Below are 22350 nucleotides of genomic sequence, written 5' to 3' on the forward strand. Positions count from 1 at the left end.
AGCAACTTGCTCACTGATGCTCATTTGGATTGTGCCAGGGTCATTCAGTTCTGGGCTTTATTATAGCCTTGGTCCAAACATAGAGAAAAGAGCTGAACTTCAGAGGCATGGTGAGATGGATTTGATTTGATTTATTGCAGTTGTGTATACAGATGTACAGGGAAAACCTGGACTACCTATGACATCAAGAGCATCAAGGACCCCTTGTACAGCTGATGTCAATGAGAATATAGAGAAAATTCTTCATAAGCTAGAGTTATGCCTGGTACAAAGAAAGATACTTGTGGTTGTTGCAGATAAATCATCTCAGTCCCAGGACATCAGTGCAGGAGCTCCTCTGAACTTCGTCACAAGCTCTAACATCTGCAGCAGCTTCATCAGTGACCTTCTCTCCATCATCACATCAGAAATTAAACTGTTCATTGGTGATTGCACAATTTTCACCAGCATTTATAACTCCTCCGATATGGAAGCAGTCCAAGTCTGATTAACAGCAAGGCCTAGGCAACATTCCGTCTTGGGTTGACATCCTGCAGTAACATTCTGTCTGAATTGTGATAAAATGTCCATCCCCAACCCGGGACAATTCTAACCATTTCTACATGAAATGACAAGTTACCATCAACATTCTGGGAACTATTATCAATCAGATATTGAAACAGTCCAGTGACATACATACTATGTCTAATACAGCAGATCAGAGCCTATGAATTCTGCAGCAAGTCACTCAAGCCTGATTCCCCTAAACTTTTTCACCATTGACAAGGCCCAAATCAGGTGATTGGATGAACTTGCTTGAATGGTGCAACTCCACTAACACTAAAGAAACTCACCATTATCTGGGCCAAAGCGGCCTACTTTACTGGTATGTCATCTACAATATTAAACACTCATTCCCTCTACCACTGAGACACAGTGTCTGCAGTGTGTACCATCCACAAGATTCTACCGAGAGCGCCAAGGACAGCCAATGCATGAAGACACCACAATCTCCAGGTCCCATCCAAACCACACATCATCCTGACTTGGAACTGCGTCAATGTTCTGATCTTATTGGGCCAAAACCCTGGAACACCCCTCTCTGCCCTGAAAACAAACAATGTGTGTGTGTCTGTGTGTGTGTGTGGGTTTGAGTGAATGTGAGAAAGTGTGTCTGTGAATGTGTGTGTGTGTGTGTGCGTGTGTGTGTGTGTGTGTGTGTGTGTGAGTGATTGTGTGCATGTGCAAGTAAGTGTGTGAGTGTGTTTGCATGCATGTGTGTGTGTGCAAACAAGTGTTTGTGTTTGTGTGTGTGTGTGTGTGTGTGTGTGTGTGTGTATGCTACTCACTACCATCTTTTCAAGGGCAGTTATAGATGGGAAATAAATGCTATTCAGTTCACTAAAGCAGCATCACATGGACGAGCAATAGAGTGGAATATGTTTTAACATCTTCATGTTTCCAGAATCAAGAGTGGCAACAATGGCGATTACTAAAGTGAGCCATGTGTCAATTTCAGTAGTGGGTGCATGGCACACTGATTTTCAATCAAATGAATAGTTGGGTAAAACCTACATCACATCAGGTGTAAGTTTAAACATATTCCATTAGCATAACAGTGAATGACTTAGCAGAAGGTTCGGAGTTGGAATAAACCCATTTTACAGTGTCAATTAGTTCCAACTGATAGCAGAGTTCTGGTATCTTCCTTCAAATGAATTACAACATTTGTGATGACTATTTCATATCCATTTTGGTTTCCAAAGTAACAACTATATATCTTTATTCTTACACAAGTATTAATTAGTGAATGATTGTCTTGCACGCACTTTCACTCATTTGTTAGAGCACATTATTGATTAAGAGACTGGATGAAAATTATTTTTGGAAGACCCAGATATATTTCTTTTGGCATTGTTTAGACGAACATTCCATGGGAGCAGTAACTTGCTCAAGGGGTGCATTTTTTTCATGTATGTGAACTCATAGTTAGAAAAATTACTAGGCTATTATTAGAATCTGTTGGAATGGTACTTTCATAAGCAAAATGTGCCTGTTAATGTAAATGATAGCATATGTTTTATCATCTATTTTAACCCACTGTAAAAGCCTATCCAGAAACCAGAATTGCTCTGTAGGGGATAATAAAGTGGTGTGAGGCTGAAGCTCCTTGACCACAATGGCTCGAGCAGATGTTATAGGACTCTACCAGGAAGGAGGACGGTGATAGTAAATCTACCAATCACCTGAGGATTTCACCAGAGGAGACAAGCTATTGGACGCAATCATTTAGACAACGCGATCCTGGCTGAGCAGAGAACTCCCAGGCATAAACTTACCAAGATACAAGTGGAATAACTCTAATTTTGTCATTGATCATTGAAGGATGTTAAGTGATGAGGCAACCCTTTGTCAGCGAAATAAATGCTATCACTGTTAAACTGGGCAAGTAGTTCAGAAACAGAAGGAACAAGATGTTAAGTGGATTCCTTCCATTTTTGTCTCTCCCTTTAATATGCAAGGCTTTAATGCAATCTGCCTATTTTGATTATCCAGGTGCTGCAGACAGAGTTAAGCAGCAGAACCCAATACGGTGCTGCAGTCTCCAGGACACGTACATTTCTGCTGACAACTTTAAATCACATTAGTGCGAAAAGCTATAGGACACCAAGTGAAAATAGTAGGACTTACCAAGTTCAACTTTGAACCATTCAAATTTCTGTATATCAGTTTATGTTTGCTGGACTCCAAATTGTGTAACATATCCCCCCCCACACTATAACTTGTGGGTGTGAACACCAACAGTGTGCGTGCATGTGTCTGTGTGCAAGCAAGTGTGTACGCCTGTGTTTGCACATAAGGTCATTTGCAGGCATGTGCATGTGTGTGAGTATGCATGTATGTGTATGCATGTGCACTTGTGTGGTGAGCATGTGTCTGTGTGTCTGTGCGTGACTGTATGGTGTGTATGCGTGCTTATGAGATAGAAAGTTGGAACATCTTTCTTTTACTTTTCTTCGATTGGGTTAATACAATTCAAAACAAAAACCCTCTTTTCTGAACAAAACCTGATTTATCATGTATGCTATAACCATGGCATGCAAACTGTTAAACATTCATTGAATTGGCAAGTATGCATATTTTAAAATATATTGACAGATGTCAAATGAGGAAAGGGAAAAAAGTGAAACTATTCAAACTTTCCTCACTTGGTTGTAATAAATATTTATACCTACAAATGAAGCTGGTTCCTATGATTCGACTGTCTACAGTTTTTCTTTCTACAATTTCTAAGGATAGATAATTTGGAAGAACATAATTAGAAAATTACCAGCAATTACAGATTTATGTGCACATTTTGTGCACCTCTTCCATTTTCAGCATCTTAAATAAATGGCCACAAATCTCCCAACTAAAACAGGTGAGAACTTGATTCTAATACTTCAGTGAAGGTTGATGACATAAGTTCAGCATGTACCCAATATCCTGAAGATCTAATATGCCTTATGCTGAAAGATCTTAATAATCAGACATAACTGTTGCCCAGGCTTGCAAGAGATGCATTTATATGAAGGGAAGCCTCTGAAGACATCCAACAGTTATTTTTCGAGTGTTTCTTTATTTGTTTTTCTAGTAACTCATATTTTCACGAGTGTTTGAAATGAAATGACTCTAGAAAGTTCGGTATCCTATCACCAAATTAACTTTTGTTTACACCTGGACAGTCCTTGACACTGATCCAGCTCTCTGACTGAACAGAACCTCTGACATTCCTGTTTTTATCTGTCAGCCAGGGCTCCCTGGTTGGACTAGATTAACAGTTTAAGTCAGGGAATTCATATTCTGTGAGATCCACTTGACTAACCTCATTGCAATCGTTACAGAAACATGAGGAACAGATGAAGGCCATTCAATCCTTTGTGCCTGTTCAGACATTTTGTCAAGATTATGGCCTATCCATAACTCAAATTCATTCAGCCAACTCTGACTAATATCTCTTGATAGCCATACTAATCTGTCAATCTCAGTCTTGTGCTGCTTTCCCCTTATATTCCTCCAGCTGTGCCACAATGAAATTTGCAGTTGGATTCATCCCTAGTTTTTCCAGAAGGAAATGAGAAGAATATACAAGGTACCTCCCAAGAATATTTGTTTGAGAGAGTACAGCTTAAAGGAAGCTGTAATAATTCAGGGTGTATGAAATCATGTGGTGAATGTATCCCCATTGTTGACTTTTATCCTCAGGATTGCAGAAACAACATAGCCACTAGTGGTGCCAGTCATATGAATCTCTCAATAAAATGTTTGCTGAGTAAATAATATTGATATGGAGTGTTTTTGTAACTGTATTGCCAGTTCCTATGTTAATTTAAAATGTGACATTGTTATTCGTCTTTATTGTTAGTTGTGGAGAGAAATCACAGTCAATGTTAATTCTGCTTTCTCTCCACAGATGTTGCCAGACCTGCTGAGTTTCTCCAACAAGTTTTTTTATGATTTCCAGCATTCACAGTTTTTTTAATTATTTTTTAAATTGTGCTGGTTTCTAATTTACCTCGATGAGGAGTGAATTTCTGATCAGGAAATGACTTGTTGATATTGCTTTCCTGGCTGGTTTTAGGTATACCCATTGAACTTTTACAAGGAAATTTAAGTGACTTACAAAAACCAATCACTCTGTGTAAATCTGATGTTAAAATTAATGTTCTGACCAAAACAGTGTTACGAAATAGTCCGGAGCATGTCCTGCTAGATTGTAAAGGGACATTGAAATGTCAGGCTGAGGAGGTAAAGTTAACATAAAACAAACAGATGCTAATCCTGGAGATCTGAGACAATAACAGAAATTGCAAGAGAAACCCAACAGGTCTAGTGGCATCCATAGGGAGAAAACAGAGTTAACATTCTGAGCCTTCATCAGAAGTAGTAATGGTTGAAGATGAAGACAGCCTGAATTTAAAATGAAAAGACGTTGTTTACAATAAGGAAGGAAAGTTGATAGAGGTGATATTACCAGCTAATGATAAGATCAAGCAAAGACTTGCTTTAAAGGGGAATTAATCTAGTGTTGGTATACACCCACAAGGAACAAATGCATGCTCTTGAATGCACATTGGAAATTCAAAGACAGGAGGAGCTAACATTTACCAAAACAAAATCAGGCAAAACATGAATTAGGTAGAATGCCATGAATTTCACAAGCCTGCTGAATTGTTATAGTGTAGAAGCAGTCTATTCAGCCCATCGTGCAGGCCCTGGCTCTCTGATGATTTTGGCTGCCTGCCAATCTACTTTCTCTTCTCCATAACTGAACATGTGTCTTTTAAAATAATCATCCAATGTTCTCTTTAATGTCTTAAATAAACCCATCTGCATCACACTTGCAGGCTGTGCACTCCATGGCTAAACCATTCGATGTCTGAAAATGTTTTCTCTCACCTTACATCTGTTTCTCCAGTGGAATACTGAAGACCTGTGCCCTCTAGTTCTCAATCATTTTACAAGCTGCAACAGTTCTTCCCTATCCATTCTGTCCAGACCCGTCATGATTTTGAAAACTTCCATCAAATCTCTACTTAGCTTTACCCTCTCCAAAGAAAACAGTGCCACATGCTTCAACCATTCCTCATAACTGATGTGTCATATCTTTGGAACCATTCTCATAAACCTCTTCTGCAGTCTCTCCAAATGAATTTACATCCTTCTGACAGAATGGTAGTCAATATCTCAGTTGATGTTTAACCTGTGTCAGCATAACTTCCTTGCTCTTCTATTCAATGTCTCTGTTAAAGAAGGTGAGAGTTCTGTGCAATTTATCAACAGCCTTCTCTGCCTGTCCTGCTTCTATGCCTATATATATGTATCAGTTCCTCTGTTGATGAAAGTCTTCAGAATAGTACCCATTATTGTATGCCCTATCTCCATGTTCTTTGTACCAAAGTGTATCACCTCACACTTCTCCATAATAAGCTTCATCTGTCACCAAACTGCCCCTTCACCAGCCTTTCAAAGTCCTTTGAAATTCTACTCTATTTTCCTGGCAGTTTAGCGTTTATCAAGTTTTGTGTCTTCTGCAGACTGTGAAATTGTCCCCTGCACACCATGATCCAGATTGTTTATGTAGATCGGGAAAAGCAAAACTGAACATTGCAGGCCCCACTTTAAAACTTCTTCCAGCTAATTCTGTATCCATGTTGCTGGAGTTTTGTTTCATTCCATGATCTATAATTTTTATTAAATAATTTAGTGATAAAATCAAGAATGGCTAGAAAAGCTCAGCAGGTCTGGCAGCATCTGTGGAAAGAAATCAAAGTTAACATTTTGGATCGAGGGACCTTTCTTCAGAAATTTTCAGCAATTTTTTATTTTTCTCTCTGATTTACAGCATCCACAGTTCTTTCCGTTTTTATTCTAGTAAACCATTTCTGTCCCCTCTCTAAAGCCTCCATATCCTTCTGGTAGTGTGGCAACCAGAACTGCATGCAACATTCCAAATTTGCACTATACAGAGTTCTATACAGCTACAACACGATGTGCCAATTTTTCTACTATATGCCGCGAACTATGAATGCAAGCATATCACATGCCTTCTTGACCGCCTCAACCACTTGGTTTGTCACTTTCAGAGAATCTGTATCCCTCTTAACGTTAATAGTTCTAAAGGTTCCACTATGACCTGTACAATGCCCTCCTGCATTAGACCTTCCAAAATGTATCACCTCGCATTTGTCTGGATTAAATTCCATCTGCCATTTCTCTGCCTGTGCTGTTTAGAAAGGCCCACCTTATGGTTAGTTGTCAAAATAGGTATCTCTTTGTAGTGCTGTCTTTCTGTTGTTTCGACCGAATGTACTGGGACGTGCACCATAGGAACAGAAAGAGGCTGTAGGACCCAGAATACATCTGTTAATACAATTTTCTTTGCTGAAGATGTTGCAGAAAGCTGAAACTTGCAACATGAAGGCATTGTGGCAAATATATGTTCTTGCAGAAATATTGAGACTGTTACTCTGACAACATTATTCAGCAAAGGCACAAAATCAATCCTTTACCACTTTACCATTTAAAATTTGATTTGCACTTTTAGAATGCCTAAGTTTACCGTCAAAAACTATCTTACCTTAGCCATTCAGATTACATTGATCATTGTACCTTTAATCTCCCATCAGAATCCAATAGAAGGCTGCTCAGTATGTCACTGTAACTCTGCAGTAAGTTTGAGATTCCTATAAGTTGGGTAGGCTAATTTAGGACTGGATTCTCTTAAAAAGAAGTCACATTAACGGTATTGAAGGGACAGTCTGTTGGATTCCCTGCAATGTGGAAGCAGGTCATTCAGACCATTCAGTGCACACTGACCCTCTGAAGATTATCCTACCTAGAACGACCTCCGCACCCCATTCCAGTAACCCTTTGTTTCTTATGGCCTACCCACCACCCTGCACATGCCTGAACACTATGGACAATTTAACATGGCTAATCCAGTCAACCTGCACACCTTTGGACTGTGGGAGGAAACTGGAGCACCTGGAGGAAACCCATGCAGACACAGGGACAATGTGCAAATTCCACACAGACAGAAACATGAGGGTGGAATCAAACCTGGGTTCCAGGTGCAGTGGGGCAGTAGTGCTAACAATTGAGCCACCGTGCTGCTGCTTAGGAGATCCTTATGAGCTGAAATGGATCAATATTTGTCTCAAGCTGATGGAACATGACTTTACATCACTGTTCTATTCATCACTTTAAGCTATGATTTTTTAAAAAAATCAGAAGTAGAATTTTGTTTATTGTCATATGCACTCAAGTACAGAAACAATGGAGTTCAGGGAAATATTTACAATGTCACCCCACATCTTCAACATAAAGTACCTATGTGTGAATCTTAGATACAAAGCAGAGAGATATAAAAAAATTTGTTACCTTACAATTATTCATAGTATAAGTTAGAAAGAAAAGAACTAAAATCAAAAATTTGTCCACATTGTAAATTCCAATACAGTTTAATTGGTATCAGCTGTAAATTTGCCGAGAGCTGTTTGCACTCTCATTATAATTTGATCTGACCTGCAGCAAAATTCAAGGTCAGTATTTAATGGAATAGGCAGTTTCTCCCTGCCTATTCTCCTACATTATTCCCTTTTTGCAAGCCACATTAAAGCCCAATCAGGCATGGAATTGTGCACTTAAAAGCCTCAATTGGAGATATGGTGAGAAAGCCTTTCACAAGTTTATCATCTGGAATTAAGTGGAGCAGTGGGGCAGAGATGGTTAGGTAACAGCTTTCCAACCTGTTACCTGCATGCTGCTAGCAAACACTCCATGGGGAACAGCATTAAATTCTGTCTTTTGTCTCTGTCTCTAAGTGAGAGTTCTCTCTATTTCTAGTGAAGTTATAGCAGTGAATCAGAAACAGATCTGAGGAACTCCTGTCTTTCATGTTCATTTTTTCAAATTTTACAGAACATTGTCTTTTGAGCTGAACCGACAACACTGAGCCCTCCACACATCTGACAAAGTCACACCAGGTTAAAAGAGCTGCCACAGATGTGTGATGAAGACTCTTGTTAGGAGCTCTTGTGTGGAATATTCACTGGATTATGCTTTGATGCTAATCATTTCACAAACTCCTTAAATTGAAATGGCAAGTGATGTAGAGCTCTGTTACAGAAAGTTCAATGATCAGATTGCGCTCCATTAGCAGATCATAACCAGGATTATAGTAAGGGCACTACGATTAGAATTCAGTGGCCTGCGTTAAGGAAGAAAATTAGTCAGTGTTCCCACACCTACTTAGTTTAGTGACGTTATGAGACACTTACAAGCAAATAGATAACACGGTAAGCTCAGCTGTGGTGGATAAATACACTTCCAACATGAATCATTCAGCTCAGATCTGAGAAATAGCTAGTTTGTCATGGTCAAAGAAATCACACAACGCCGGGTTATGGCCGAATGGTTATTTGAAAATGCCAGCTTGTGAAGCTTTGCTCTTCCCTCATGTGTAGTGTGAAAGAGGAGATATATGGAGGCAGAATTTAGAAGCAGAAAGGTAACAATCCTAAAAATGGCCCTCTGACCACCTCCTGTTGACTCTTTAGTCAGTTAGATAGGAGACCCAGGTTTCTATTGATTCAAATGCAAATTCCAGAATTTCTTTCATGCCAAAGAGATAACAAGGTGTAGAGCTGGATGAACACAGCAGGCCAAGCAGCATCAAAGGAGCAGGAAAGCTGACATTTCAGGCCGAAGCTATGAAGAAGGATCTAGGCCTGAAATGTCAGCTTCCCTGCCTCTCTGATGCTGCTTGGCCTGCTGTGTTCATCCAGCTCAACACCTTGTTATCTCAGATTCTCCAGCATCTTCAGTTCTTACTATCTCGGGGACAAGTTGGGCTGGTTTTGGGATGCAGCAGGGAGAGGGGAGATTTTGAAACTTGTGAAGTTCATATTGATACCATTGGGCTGCAGCGTTTCCAAGCGGAATATGAGATGCTGTTGCTGCAACCTTCGGGCGTAGCTCTTCCTGCAGTTGCAGGGAAAAGTGCTGGAGGTGGTGGGGCTGGAGGGGAGTGTGGAGCGGACAAGGGAGTCATGGAAAGAGTGGTCCCTCTGGAAAGCAGATAAGGGTGGGGAGGCAAAAATGTCTTTGGTAGTGGGGTCCGATTGCAGATGGCGGAAGTGTCGGAGGATGATGCGTTGGATCCGGAGGTTGGTGGGGCCATACGTGAGGATGAGGAGGATTCTCTTTTGTTTGTTATTGCAGCGAGGGGGTGAGGGATGAGTTGCAGGAAATGCAGGAGACATGGTTGAGCGTGTTCTTGACGACTGAAGGGGGGCCATTGCGGTCCTTGAAGAGCGAGGACATCTGAGATGTTTGGGATTGAAATACTTCATCCTGAGTGCAGATGTGGTGGAGGCAAAGGAATTGGGTATAGGGGATGGCAGGAAGGTGGGTGGGAGGAGGTGTATTCTAGGTAGCTGTGGGAGTCAGTGGGCTTGAAATGGATATCAGTTTCCAGGTGGCTGGTGGGGATGGAAACAGAGAGGTCCGGGAAGGAGAGAGAGGTATCAGAGAAGGTTCAGGTGAACTTAAGGTTGGGGTGGAAGGTGTTGGTGAAGTGGATGAACTATTCAAGCTCCTCGTGGGAGCTCAAGGCGGCACCGATACAGTCATCAATGTAACAGAGGGAGAGGTGGGGGACAGGACCAGAATATCTATGGAAGAGAGATTGTTCCACGTAACCTAAAAAGTGGCAGGTATAGCTTGGGCCGATGTGGGATGTCCAATCCCAATACACCTGCTTGCCCCATGCAGATGGCCTGAAGGCCCTCCACTGCTTCCTGTCCTGCTTACCCTAACTCGTCCTCACCCATAACAATTCCTCTTTCAATTCCTCCCACTTCCTACAGACAAAGGGGGTGGCCATGGATACCCGCATGGGCCCAAGATATCCCTGCCTCTTTGTCGGTTACGTGGAACAGTCCCTCTTCTGTACCTACACTGGCCCCAAACTCCACCTCTTCCTCTGTTAGACCGATGATTGTATCGGCACCGCCTCGTGCTCCTGTCACAATCCGACTTCCACCACCTGCAATCCAACCCCATCACCAAAGACATTTTTCCCTCCCCACCCTTGTCTGCTTTCCAGAGGGACCACTCTCTCCGTGAATCCCTTGTCCGCTCCACACTCCCCTCCAGCCCCACCACACCCGGCACTTTTCTCTGCAACCGCAGGAAGTGCTACACCTGCCCCTGCACCTTCCACCTCACCCCCATCCCAGGGCCCAAGAAGACTTTCCACATCAAGCAAAGATTTACCTGCACATCTGCCAATGTGGTATACTGTATTCGCTGTACCTGTTGTGGCCTCCTCTACATTGGGGAAAATGAGTGGTGGCTTGGGGACCGCCTTGTGGAACACCTCCGCTCAGTTCAAAATAAACAACTACATCCCCCAGTCGCAAATCCTTTCAACTCCCACTCCCATTCCTCAGATGACATGTCCATCCTGGGCCTCCTGCAGTGCCACAATGATGTCACCTAAAGGTCGCAGGAACAGCACCTCATATTCTGCTTGGGGACCCTGTAGCCCAATGGTATCAACGTGGACTTTACAAGTTTTAAAACCTCCCTCCCCCTACCGCATCCCAAAACCAGCCCAGCTTGCCCCCGCCTCCCTAATCTGTCCTTCCCCCCCAACCTACCCCCTCCTCCCACCTCAAACCCCATCCTCATTTCCTACCTTATGGCCTCATCCCACCCCCTTGACCTGTGCATCCTCTCTGGACTGACCTATCCCCTCCCTACCTCCCCACCTACAGTCATCTTTACTGGCTCCATCTCCACCTCTTTGACCTGTCTGTCTCCTCTCCACCTATCTTCTCCTTGATCCAACTTCTATCCGCCTCCCACCTCTCCCGATTTATTTCAGAACCCCCCTCCCCTCTCCCATTTCTGAAGAAGGATCTCAGCCCGAAACGTCAGCTTTCCTGCTCCTCTGATGCTGCTTGGCCTGCTGTGTTCATCAACTCTACACCTTGTTAGCCAAGATCCTATTTGAGGTCGTCCTCATGGGTAATGAACTTGGCTATCAGTCCCTGCTCAGTGACACGCTCGCTTTCAAACACACACATACACACTCTCTCTCTCTCTCTCTCTCTTACACACACACACACACACACACACACACACACACACACACACACACACACACACACACACACACACACACATGCAGTCACACACATACATATAAATATAAATATATGGTGTGAATTATTTCATCCAAGACGTTTGCATTCTATTTTATCCAAATAATAAAATCAATCTGAATCCAGGCAAAAACACAGACAGATTCTTAACAAGGCCTCACACCTAAAATGCATTGTAAAAACCAAAAGAACTGCGGAATGTTGTAAATCAGGAACAAAAACAAAGTTGCCGGAAAAGCTCAGCCGGTCTGGCTGCATATGTGGAGGAGAAAACAGAGTTAACGTTTCGTGTCTGGTGACCTTCCTAAAATGCATTGTCTGACTTCGTGTATAAATTGATAAACCTTTAGCTATCTCAGGACAATGACTTGAAAGAAATTCTGGGATTTGCATTTGAATCAATAGAAACCTGGGCCTTCTTTCTAATTGATTAAAGATTCAACAGGAGGTGGTCAGGGGGCCATTTTTAGGGTAGTTACCGTTATGCTTAGAAATTCTGTATCCTCATCCACACTACACTGAAGAAGGAGCAGATCTCTGAAAGCTAATGCTTTCAAATAAACTTGATGTCATTTGATTTTTGACCTTGTCCATCCCAGTCCAACACCAACACCTCCACATCATAGATAACAAAGTGTAGAGCTGGAAGAACACATCAGGCCAAGCAGCATCAGAGGAGCAGGAAGGCTGACGTTTCAGGCATAGACCCTTCTAAGGGTCTAGGCACAAAACATCAGCTTTCCTGCTCTTCTGATGCTGCTTGGCCTGCTGTGTTCATCCAGCTCTACACCTTGTTATCTCAGATTCTCCAGCATCTGCAGTTCCTACTATCTCTGATACAATTTTAACTCCATCCACATCACAGTTTTGGCAAGATCATCGAGGAAGATGTGTGCACAGAACTATACCCATTAATAAGTGCAAGAGGTTTCCAGAAAGGATGGCAATGAGAGTGCTCACATGGAGAAGAGAGAGTCACGCAGGTTAATATGAACTAACAATAATTTCTATAAAAGTTTATATTTACATAAAATTCCTGGCATTCCAAAAAATCCACAGCAGAAGCTTCGGTTAAAGTACAGTCCTGGTTATATATTCATAAGTGCCATATGCTCCTGAAATATACAAAGGTTGATTATTGTTAACACTGTTTGAAGGACATGAGTTAGAACACTTATTACAGTGCGTATGTAACTTCTGTGGTGTGGCTATGAAGATCAATATTTGCGCCAAGAGAGACATGGTTTCTTTGGTGTGAAATGCAATTTTGCTAGGAAAAGAAAAGTCTGCTTTCTGATTGTCTTTGTAATGGGAAAATAACACTAGAAGTGAAATTTCTCAAGCCAGCTCTATCCATGAATCAAGAAGAAAATATCAATGCTCAATCTGAGATAATAAAATGTGAGGCTGGATGAACACAGCAGGCCCAGCAGCATCTCAGTAGCACAAAAGCTGACGTTTCAGGCCTAGACCCTTCATCAGAGAGGGGGATGGGGAGAGGGAACTGGAATAAATAGGGAGAGAGGGGGAGGCGGACCGAAGATGGAGAGTAAAGAAGATAGGTGGAGAGGAGAGTATAGGTGGGGAGGTAGGGAGGGGATAGGTCAGTCCAGGGAAGACGGACAGGTCAAGGAGGTGGGATGAGGTGGTAGGTAGGAAATGGAGGTGCGGCTTGGGCTGGGAGGAAGGGATGGGTGAGAGGAAGAACAGGTTAGGGAGGCAGAGACAGGCTGGGCTGGCTGTGTGGTGCAGTGGGGGGAGGGGACGAGCTGGGCTGGTTTTGGGATGCTGTGGGGGGAGGGGAGATTTTGAAGCCTGTGAAATCCACATTGATACCACTGGGCTGCAGGTTTCCCAAGTGGAATATGAGTTGCTGTTCCTGCAACCTTCGGGTGGCATCATTGTGGCACTGCAGGAGGCCCATTGCAATGGTTCGCGACGGGGAGGTGCAGTTGTTTGTTGCGAACCGAGCGGAGGTGTTCTGCAAAGCGGTCCCCAAGCCTCCGCATGGTTTCCCCAATGTAGAGGAAGCCACACCAGTTAGAATGGGTACAATATACCACATTGGCAGATGTGCAGGTGAACATCTGCTTGATATGGAAAATCATCTTGGGGCCTGGGATAGGGGTGAGGGAGGAGGTGTGGGGGCAAGTGTAGCACTTCCTGCGGTTGCAGGGGAAGGTGCCGGGTCTGGTGGGGTTGGAGGGGAGTGTGGAGCAGACAAGGGAGTCGCAGAGAGAGTGGTCTCTCTGGAAGGCAGACAAGGGTGGGGATGGAAAAATGGCTTGGGTGGTGGGGTCGGATTGTAGATGGCGGAAGTGTCGGAGGATGATGCGTTGTATCTGGAGGTTGGTGGGGTGGTATGTGAGAACGAGGGGGATCCTCTGGGGCGGTTGTGGCGTGGGCGGGGTGTGAGGGATGTGTTGCGGGAAATGCGGGAGACGCGGTCAAGTGCGTTCTCGACCACTGCGGGGGGAAAGTTGTGGTCCTGGAAGAACTTGGACATCTGGGATGTGCGGGAGTGGAATGCCTCACCCTGGGAGCAGATGCGGCGGAGGCGGAGGAATTGGGAATAGGGGATGGAATTTTTGCAGGAGGGTTGGTGGGAGGAGGTGTATTCTAAGTAGCTGTGGGAGTCAGTGGGCTTGAAATGGACATCAGTTACAAGCTGGTTACCTGAAATGGAGACTGAGAGGTCCAGGAAGGTGAGGGATGTGTTGGAGATGGCCCAGGTGAACTTGAGGTTGGGGTGAAAGGTGTTGGTGAAGAGGGTGAACTGTTTGAGCTCCTCTGGGGACTAAGAGGCGGTGCCGATACAGTCATCAATGTAACGGAGGAAGAGGTGGGGTTTGGGGTCTGTGCAGGTGCGGAAGAGGGATGGTTCCACGTAACCTACAAAGAGGTAGGCATAGCTTGGGCCCATGCAGGTACCCATGGCCACCCCCTTTGCCTGTAGGAAGTGGGAGGAATCGAAAGAGATGTTGTTGAGGGTGAGGACGAATTTGGCTAGGCGGATGAGGGTGTCGGTGGAGGGCGATTGGTCGTGCCTGCAGGACATGAAGAAGCGGAGGGCCTTGAGGCCATCTGCATGCGGAATGCAGGTGTATAGGGACTGGATGTCCATGGTGAAAATGAGGTCTTGGGGGCCAGGGAATTGGAAGTCCTGGAGGAGTTGGAGGGCGTGGGTGGTGTCACGGACATAGGTAGGGAGTTCCTGGACCAAAGGGGAGGAAATGGAGTCCAAATAGGTGGAGATGAGTTCGGTGGGGCAGGAGCAGGCTGAGACGATGGGTCGACCAGGGCAGGCAGGTTTGTGGATTTTGGGAAGGAGATAGAAACGGGCCGTGCGGGGGTTGGGGAACAATGAGGTTGGAGGCTGTGGGTGGGAGGTCCCCTGAGGTGATGAGGTCATGGATGGTGTTGGAGATGATGGTTTGGTGCTCGGGGGTGGGGTCATGGATGGTGTTGGAGATGATGGTTTGGTGCTCGGGGGTGGGGTGTCAGCTTTGGGAGTAGGACGAAGAGGATACACATACTGAAATTCATATAGGCTGAGCAAAGGTACAGTGTTTTCAGGATCTCACTTGGACTTTAGCAGATTAGCATTTGTTTGAAACTGTAACCATGAGTTCCTTAACAAACATTAAGATTGACAAGTCGCCAGGCCCGGATCAGATTTGTCCTCGGCTGCTTTGGGAAGCGAGAAATGCAATTGCTTCGCCACTTGCGAAGATCTTTGCATCCTTGCTCTCCACTGGAGTCGTACCTGAGGACTGGAGAGAGGCAAATGTAATTCCTCTCTTCAAGAAAGGAAATAGGGAAATCCCCGGCAATTATAGACCGGTAAGTCTCACGTCTGTCGTCTGCAAGGTGTTAGAAAGGATTCTGAGGGATAAGATTTATGACCATCTGGAAGAGCATGGCTTGATCAAATACAGTCAACACGGCTTTGTGAGGGGTAGGTCATGCCTTACAAACCTTATCGAGTTTTTTGAGGATGTGACTAGTAAGGTTGATGAGGGTCGAGCTGTGGATGTGGTGTATATGGACTTCAGTAAGGCATTTGATAAGGTTCCCCATGGAAGGCTCATTCAGAAGGTCAGGAGGAATGGGATACAGGGGAACTTAGCTGCTTGGATACAGAATTGGCTGGCCAACAGAAGACAGCGTGTGGTAGTAGAAGGAAAATATTCTGCCTGGAAGTCAGTGGTGAGTGGGGTTCCACAGGGCTCTGTCCTTGGGCCTCTACTGTTTGTAATTTTTATTAATGACTTGGACGAGGGAATTGAAGGATGGGTCAGCAAGTTTGCAGACGACACAAAGGTCGGAGGTGTCGTTGACAGTGTAGAGGGCTGTTGTAGGCTGCAGCAGGACATTGACAGGATGCAGAGATGGGCTGAGAGGTGGCAGATGGAGTTCAACCTGGATAAATGCGAGGTGATGCATTTTGGAAGGTCGAATTTGAAAGCTGAGTACAGGATTAAGGATAGGATTCTTGGCAGCGTGGAGGAACAGAGGGATCTTGGTGTGCAGATACATAGATCCCTTAAAATGGCCACCCAAGTGGACAGGGTTGTTAAGAAAGCATATGGTGTTTTGGCTTTCATTAACAGGGGGATTGAGTTTAAGAGTCGTGAGATCTTGTTGCAGCTCTATAAAACTTTGGTTAGACCGCACTTGGAATACTGCGTCCAGTTCTGGGCGCCCTATTATAGGAAAGATGTGGATGCTTTGGAGAGGGTTCAGAGGAGGTTTACCAGGATGCTGCCTGGACTGGAGGGCTTATCTTATGAAGAGAGGTTGACTGAGCTCGGTCTCTTTTCATTGGAGAAAAGGAGGAGGAGAGGGGACCTAATTGAGGTATACAAGATAATGAGAGGCATAGATAGAGTCGATAGCCAGAGATTATTTCCCAGGGCAGAAATGGCTAGCACGAGGGGTCATAGTTTTAAGCTGGTTGGTGGAAAGTATAGAGGGGATGTCAGAGGCAGGTTCTTTACGCAGAGAGTTGTGAGAGCATGGAATGCGTTGCCAGCAGCAGTTGTGGAAGCAAGGTCATTGGGGTCATTTAAGAGACTGCTGGACATGCATATGGTCACAGAAATTTGAGGGTGCATCCATGAGGATCAATGGTCGGCACAACATTGTGGGCTGAAGGGCCTGTTCTGTGCTGTACTGTTCTATGTTCTATGTTCTATGTAATATTCCAGGAATGCCTCACAATGCTCAATCTGACTCTGCAGTGCAAACATTTTTTGACATAATTATGTAACCTGATCAATTTATGAAACAATTTGTTGTAGCATGGTTGACAAACAAAACTTTAGCAGCATGCCACTTTATTATCATTTTTGAATATTTCTAAAATAGACCCTCCCACTTCAAGCTTTGGGAGTAGGACAAAGAGGATACACATACTGAAGTTCATATAGGCTGAGCAAAGGTACAGTGTTTTCAGGATCTCACTTAGACTTTAGCAGATTAGCATTCGTTTGAAACTGTAGCCATGAGTTCCTTAACAATATTCCAGATTCTCCAAAATAAAGTTAATTTTCTAGCTAAATATCATGACAACATTCTAATACTTTTAAAACTGACTTTATGTCGGACTATTTCAGACCTTTGATGTTAAAATATTTAATGTGTTTACTATCCAAGTACAGAAGACACTTAACAAATACTTATATAAGATAATAAAATGTGTGGCTGGATGAACACAGCAGGCCCAGCAGCATCTCAGGAGCACAAAAGCTGATGTTACGGGTCTAGGCCCGAAACGTCAGCTTTTGTGCTCCTGAGATGCTGCTGGGCCTGCTGTGTTCATCCAGCCTCACATTTTATTATCTTGGATTCTCCAGCATCTGCAGTTCCCATTATCACTAACAAATACTTATGTTCTCTTTAAGAACCCTGCAAGCTGCAATTTTGTGTTGCCTGAAGTTTAGTCAGTGCAGTGCAGAGCTGAAATTGGTGCAAATTTCTAAAGAAAACATCAACTAGTTTCACTTTCAGAAACAGGAAAAGCGATACCTATCCAGACATTCACTTTTTGATAGCTGCATATGTCTAAGAGATAATATATATGTGGGCATTGCATATTTAACACATCAGAGCTCACATCAACTCCCCAGGAGGCTGTTAGATTTAAGAAAATCCCAGTCTATAAATAAGCACTATCTGACACAGTAACTCACCAGGGCTGTTTGCTGACTTGAATTTTCACTGCTGCGTCCAAATACCGCTTTAATTCAAGGCAAGTTCACATAGTGTCAACCTTTTCTCTACTTGGCTTTCACTACCCAAAAGATTACAATACCGATTTTAACTTACTTTCAGATTAAACAACTTCACAGAATAGAACACAATGGCAACACTGTCCTAATTTCAAGACACTAATCCGTTTGGCTACAAAGAACTCCAGGAGAGGGGGGAGAAAAAACTGGGTGTTTCCTCATACATGACTTTAACAATTGCACATTGTCAAGATGTTGACATGGAGTAAGATAATACACACACTACACCCATCACACTGCTCTTTTCCATTGAAGCTCGATTTTCTTTATAATGTGCAGCACCTTGTCACCGTCTGCCATAAGAGCAAAGGAAATGACATTTGAAAGGTTGTTTTTATTTTTTGCTGTTGAACCACTCGGACAATTTCAGAGGAACTACTGAAACCTTTATACAGTTTCACAGACGCCTTTAAGCAACATGATCAAAAATCACTTTTAAAAGTTGTCTCACATTCGGCCATTTTTCTCACAGTATGGAATCTGTGCATGCTATTGTCAGCACACTGAATTTTAAAAATAATAAACACTGACTTTTTTAGAAGGACGGACTAAAGCGTCAATGACATTTTGGCTGCCCTGACATTTTCTATCAGTCGCTGTATTTGCATTCGGTGCTTAATTTGTTCAGCATGCCTTGCTAATTTGGTGCTGTTTGCTTTGGCACTGAAAGCATAATGCAGCTGCTGCAAATGTCCCACTCAGTTCTTTATTTTTCAAATGGAGATTTAGATATGAAAAGCAGCAATGTCATGGACAGAACTGAGCTTCCTGTTTATGAGTCAACATAAATATGTAAGGAGGCAGTTGACATTTCTCAGCTGCATCTTCAGCAGGAGCGTAGCTCCCAAGCAGGGTGGTCCCTTTATGCCCTTGTAACCTCATAAAATGCTATGCAATGTCATTTCACATTGTAATCTAGGCCTAAAACACACCAATAAACAGTTAACATGTCAAAAAGAAAATTCACCACTTGTGCATCTTTAAGGAAATAATAACTTCTTCTGTTGTGATATGTTAATTTTGACTATCCCTCTCGTCCTTTTCTAAAGGCTTTGTTGACACCATTCATGGATTGATGAGTATTTTAACTTTGGGATGAGAGGTACTGTAAAGATAGATCACCATATATTTAATCTGAAAAGGTCAAACTAAGTGCAGTTACAGAAGGAACATTTTTCAGTTGGACTTGGAAAAATAAAGGTCCAGGTTTACAGCTAAAAAAAGGATTGAGCAGGATACAAGGGCTCACAATTTTTCAAAAGAAGTCCATTGAAGCCTTTATTCAAATTATTCAAAATTTTTGGAAAAATCAACATGAACTGTTTTGAATATCTTGTTACAATGTGAATTCTTTGTGCCCTATTCTCTAAATTGAGGATGAATAATATTTACAAATACAATGACTGCAGAAGTGGCTCTCAAAGTGGGGTTTGCTGATCACTTGGAATCCACTGAGATATTCCAGGGATTGACAAGCAAGTGGATGAGCAGCAGCCATGACCAACCTTAGTGCCAGCCAAAGGATTGGGATGGGATGTGGTCACCATGTGTGCAGTACAGAGAAAAATGTCTGTCTCATATAGGAAGGGACTGTGCACAGAGGAGCATTAGGAACAACACAAGAATCACCAGTTAGACCTGCCATTACCAATTAATTAGTTGACATCAGATGAGTTACACTTTGTTCAAGAGAGATGGATATTTTAAATATTTAAGTAAGGATTACTGAAATGAATACCTATTTTCTTAAAAGCATTATAAAAATATTCTTTGCATGCAGTACATTTATGTTATGAGTATCATACAATTTTATGATATAATTGGGAAGTTTCTGTGAATGCTTAATCCATTCGAAAAAGATTTTTAAAACTCAGACAAAAGAGAAAAGCTGAATTATAGAACAATAGGTGATAATGAAATATGGAAAGGATTTTTTTTTTGGATATATCTCTCTTAGCATCGGTCAGCCAAGCTGCAAATGTAGGTCAGCAAAGATAGTCTTTTGCACACAAGTGTTCCAATAGGCTGCAGAATTGCTGGCTACTATCTTGTTTAGTAGTGTCAATCATGCAAAGCCACATTAGCATAGATTTTTTAATAGGAGTGCACAATAAAAACATGAAGTAAGATGAATTGGATGCTTTCCGAGTTGTATTCAACATTAGAGTTAATCAGGATTGACATCACTTAATGATGGCATTTTCTGAACTTCTTAGGGGAGCTCTCTCCATCTCCATTGTTCATTTTCCAGAAGTGAAATGCAGCCATCGTTCTCTGTGGATGGGGTTGCACAGGCCACTGTGGGTCTTCCCAAGTACACCAGATTGTAGGATTCAAATATAGGAATCCATAGGTCACAGCAATTCTGCTGATGGGATCAGAAATGAGATTCTTGCACAATTTTAATTACTCCTTCAATGTTAGTTGAGTTCCCACTGGCTCTATTAACATTTCAACGATTAAACTGTGATTTCTCTCACTGGCAATACAATTCAGACCAGGTAGGATTGAATGGCTCTGGAAGACGATAGTATCATAGTCTTAGAGTCATAGAGTCATACAGCACAGAGACTGGCCCTTCAGCCCAAATCGTCCATGCCAACCAGGTTTCCTAAAGTGAACTAGTCCCATTTGTTTGACAATATCCCTCTCAACTCTATTTGGCCCACATTCCTCTAAACCTCTATCACTTACTAAGACAGCAGCATGAAATTTCCCTCAAGATTTATTTCCATACAATGCACCTATTATTATATTCTGCAGTTAGCAGCCAAGGAAGGCAGTGGGTGAAATTTTTCCAACACCTGAATAACGTGGAAATGGCAGGACAATGGGAAAACACAGTGAGAATCGGAGAATGACAGTCTCAACATTGAGGAAAAACAAGTGTATTTTTCTTTTTAACATTTGAACAGGAAGATGAGAATCTCACTAGTAAATAGCAAAGGGCCTATTTGCACATATTAATCTCTCACTTTGACCTAATCTCATCTCATTTATACATAAAATGATCTGTTCCTGGTCATCATAGGGAATTCAACACCATTAATTCCTGATATGTAAGTCAGAGCAGTTACCTGGCAACTGGCATCTGCTCCAGCATCCACCTTGGCCAACATTCCCTAACATTTCAGCAAAGTCTCACTGACGCAATCACATACAGCCTGAGTTCAAATTAGATTCAGCAAGCTGTCAACCTCACCTTATCATCATGGCTCATCTCAGACACAGTAATAGCATAGGACACCACATTGACACTGCACTTGTACACTTGGGAGCTCACATTGTAATGCTGCGCCAGGTCACTTTACTCGCAGGGACACCACATGCATTAGAACAAGGCACATTTCAGTCCTCTTAGCTTGCTTAACAAAAAGAAATGATGAACAAAAACAGAGATAGCTGGAAAAACTCAACAGGTTTGGCAGCATCCGTGGAGAGAAATCAGTGTTAACGTTTCACATCCAGTGACTCTTCTACGCAATTTACCTTGCATTTATGATTGTCACTCACTTTGCACATACTTCATCTCTCTGTTGTCTTGCCTTGTTTCTTGTGCACACCCACATCATTCAGAACTTACAGGCTCAAAATAGAAGTGTCATTCTTGGCTTTTCAGTGCAGACAGAAACAGGTGGTCACATTTGCCAGCAATGATCAGCCAAGTGGTCATGGACATGTTGCTACATGATGCCATGCTACATCAATATGATACCTACACCACACATCAGCAGCTTAGCTGGCAAGCATGCTGAACGTACTTCAAACAAACAGCAATATGTTGAGGTGTAACAGTTCTCAGAGGTTGTACAAGGTCTAGGATCTGTTTTCCTCACAGCTTAGCCTGAAATACTTCTATATCCTTGCCTTATTTCCAATGCTGCCTTTTTTTGGAGTTGGGGAGAAGGTATTGTTCTTTCTACCACTATTACAACCTCCTCTTCTCAGAATGCCATGTGGCCTGGGCAGTATACATCTGAACAAGGCCCAATGTGTAAAATGTACATGTAGAGGCATCCCATCGCTCTGTTTGTTGGAGATCTCAATGTTGAGATGAGAACAATTAAATGCCACTTGTATGTGCTGTGATTGCGGAATGATCATTTTACTGAGGTGCTGTTTCGTTTCTGAGATTCCCCACATTGGCTCATTGGAATTGTTCCTAATGGATCCAGGCACAGAAGCTGTTGTAGTATCTTTGCTGCACTACAGCATCTACAGGAATTAATGAGAATACGTTTGTCTGGGTGCCCAGGACCAGCAGCAACCTCCAGCTATTGTGGTACAGCTCCTAATGCAGAGCTTCCAGAAAGACATAACCTTATGATGCAGGGAAAGTGTAGGCGTTTTTGCACCAATGGCTG

The 22350-nt window shown here is 42.9% G+C and overlaps 1 long non-coding RNA gene across 1 annotated transcript in view; it reads right to left on the reverse strand.

Annotated features, from left to right (window-relative positions):
- LOC132209576 (uncharacterized) overlaps window positions 1-18078 on the reverse strand; it is a 140099-nt gene extending 122021 nt beyond the window's left edge. The window contains exons 1-2 of the long non-coding RNA XR_009445723.1: window positions 17888-18078; window positions 12721-12808 (exon numbers count right to left, since the gene is read on the reverse strand). This is a non-coding gene — a long non-coding RNA (uncharacterized LOC132209576). The remainder of the gene's footprint in view (window positions 1-12720; window positions 12809-17887) is intronic.
- Window positions 18079-22350: the final 4272 nt, after the last annotated feature.

The sequence above is a fragment of the Stegostoma tigrinum genome, chromosome 4 (genome assembly GCF_030684315.1).
Source record: "Stegostoma tigrinum isolate sSteTig4 chromosome 4, sSteTig4.hap1, whole genome shotgun sequence".
NCBI classification, from domain to species: Eukaryota; Metazoa; Chordata; class Chondrichthyes; order Orectolobiformes; family Stegostomatidae; genus Stegostoma; species Stegostoma tigrinum.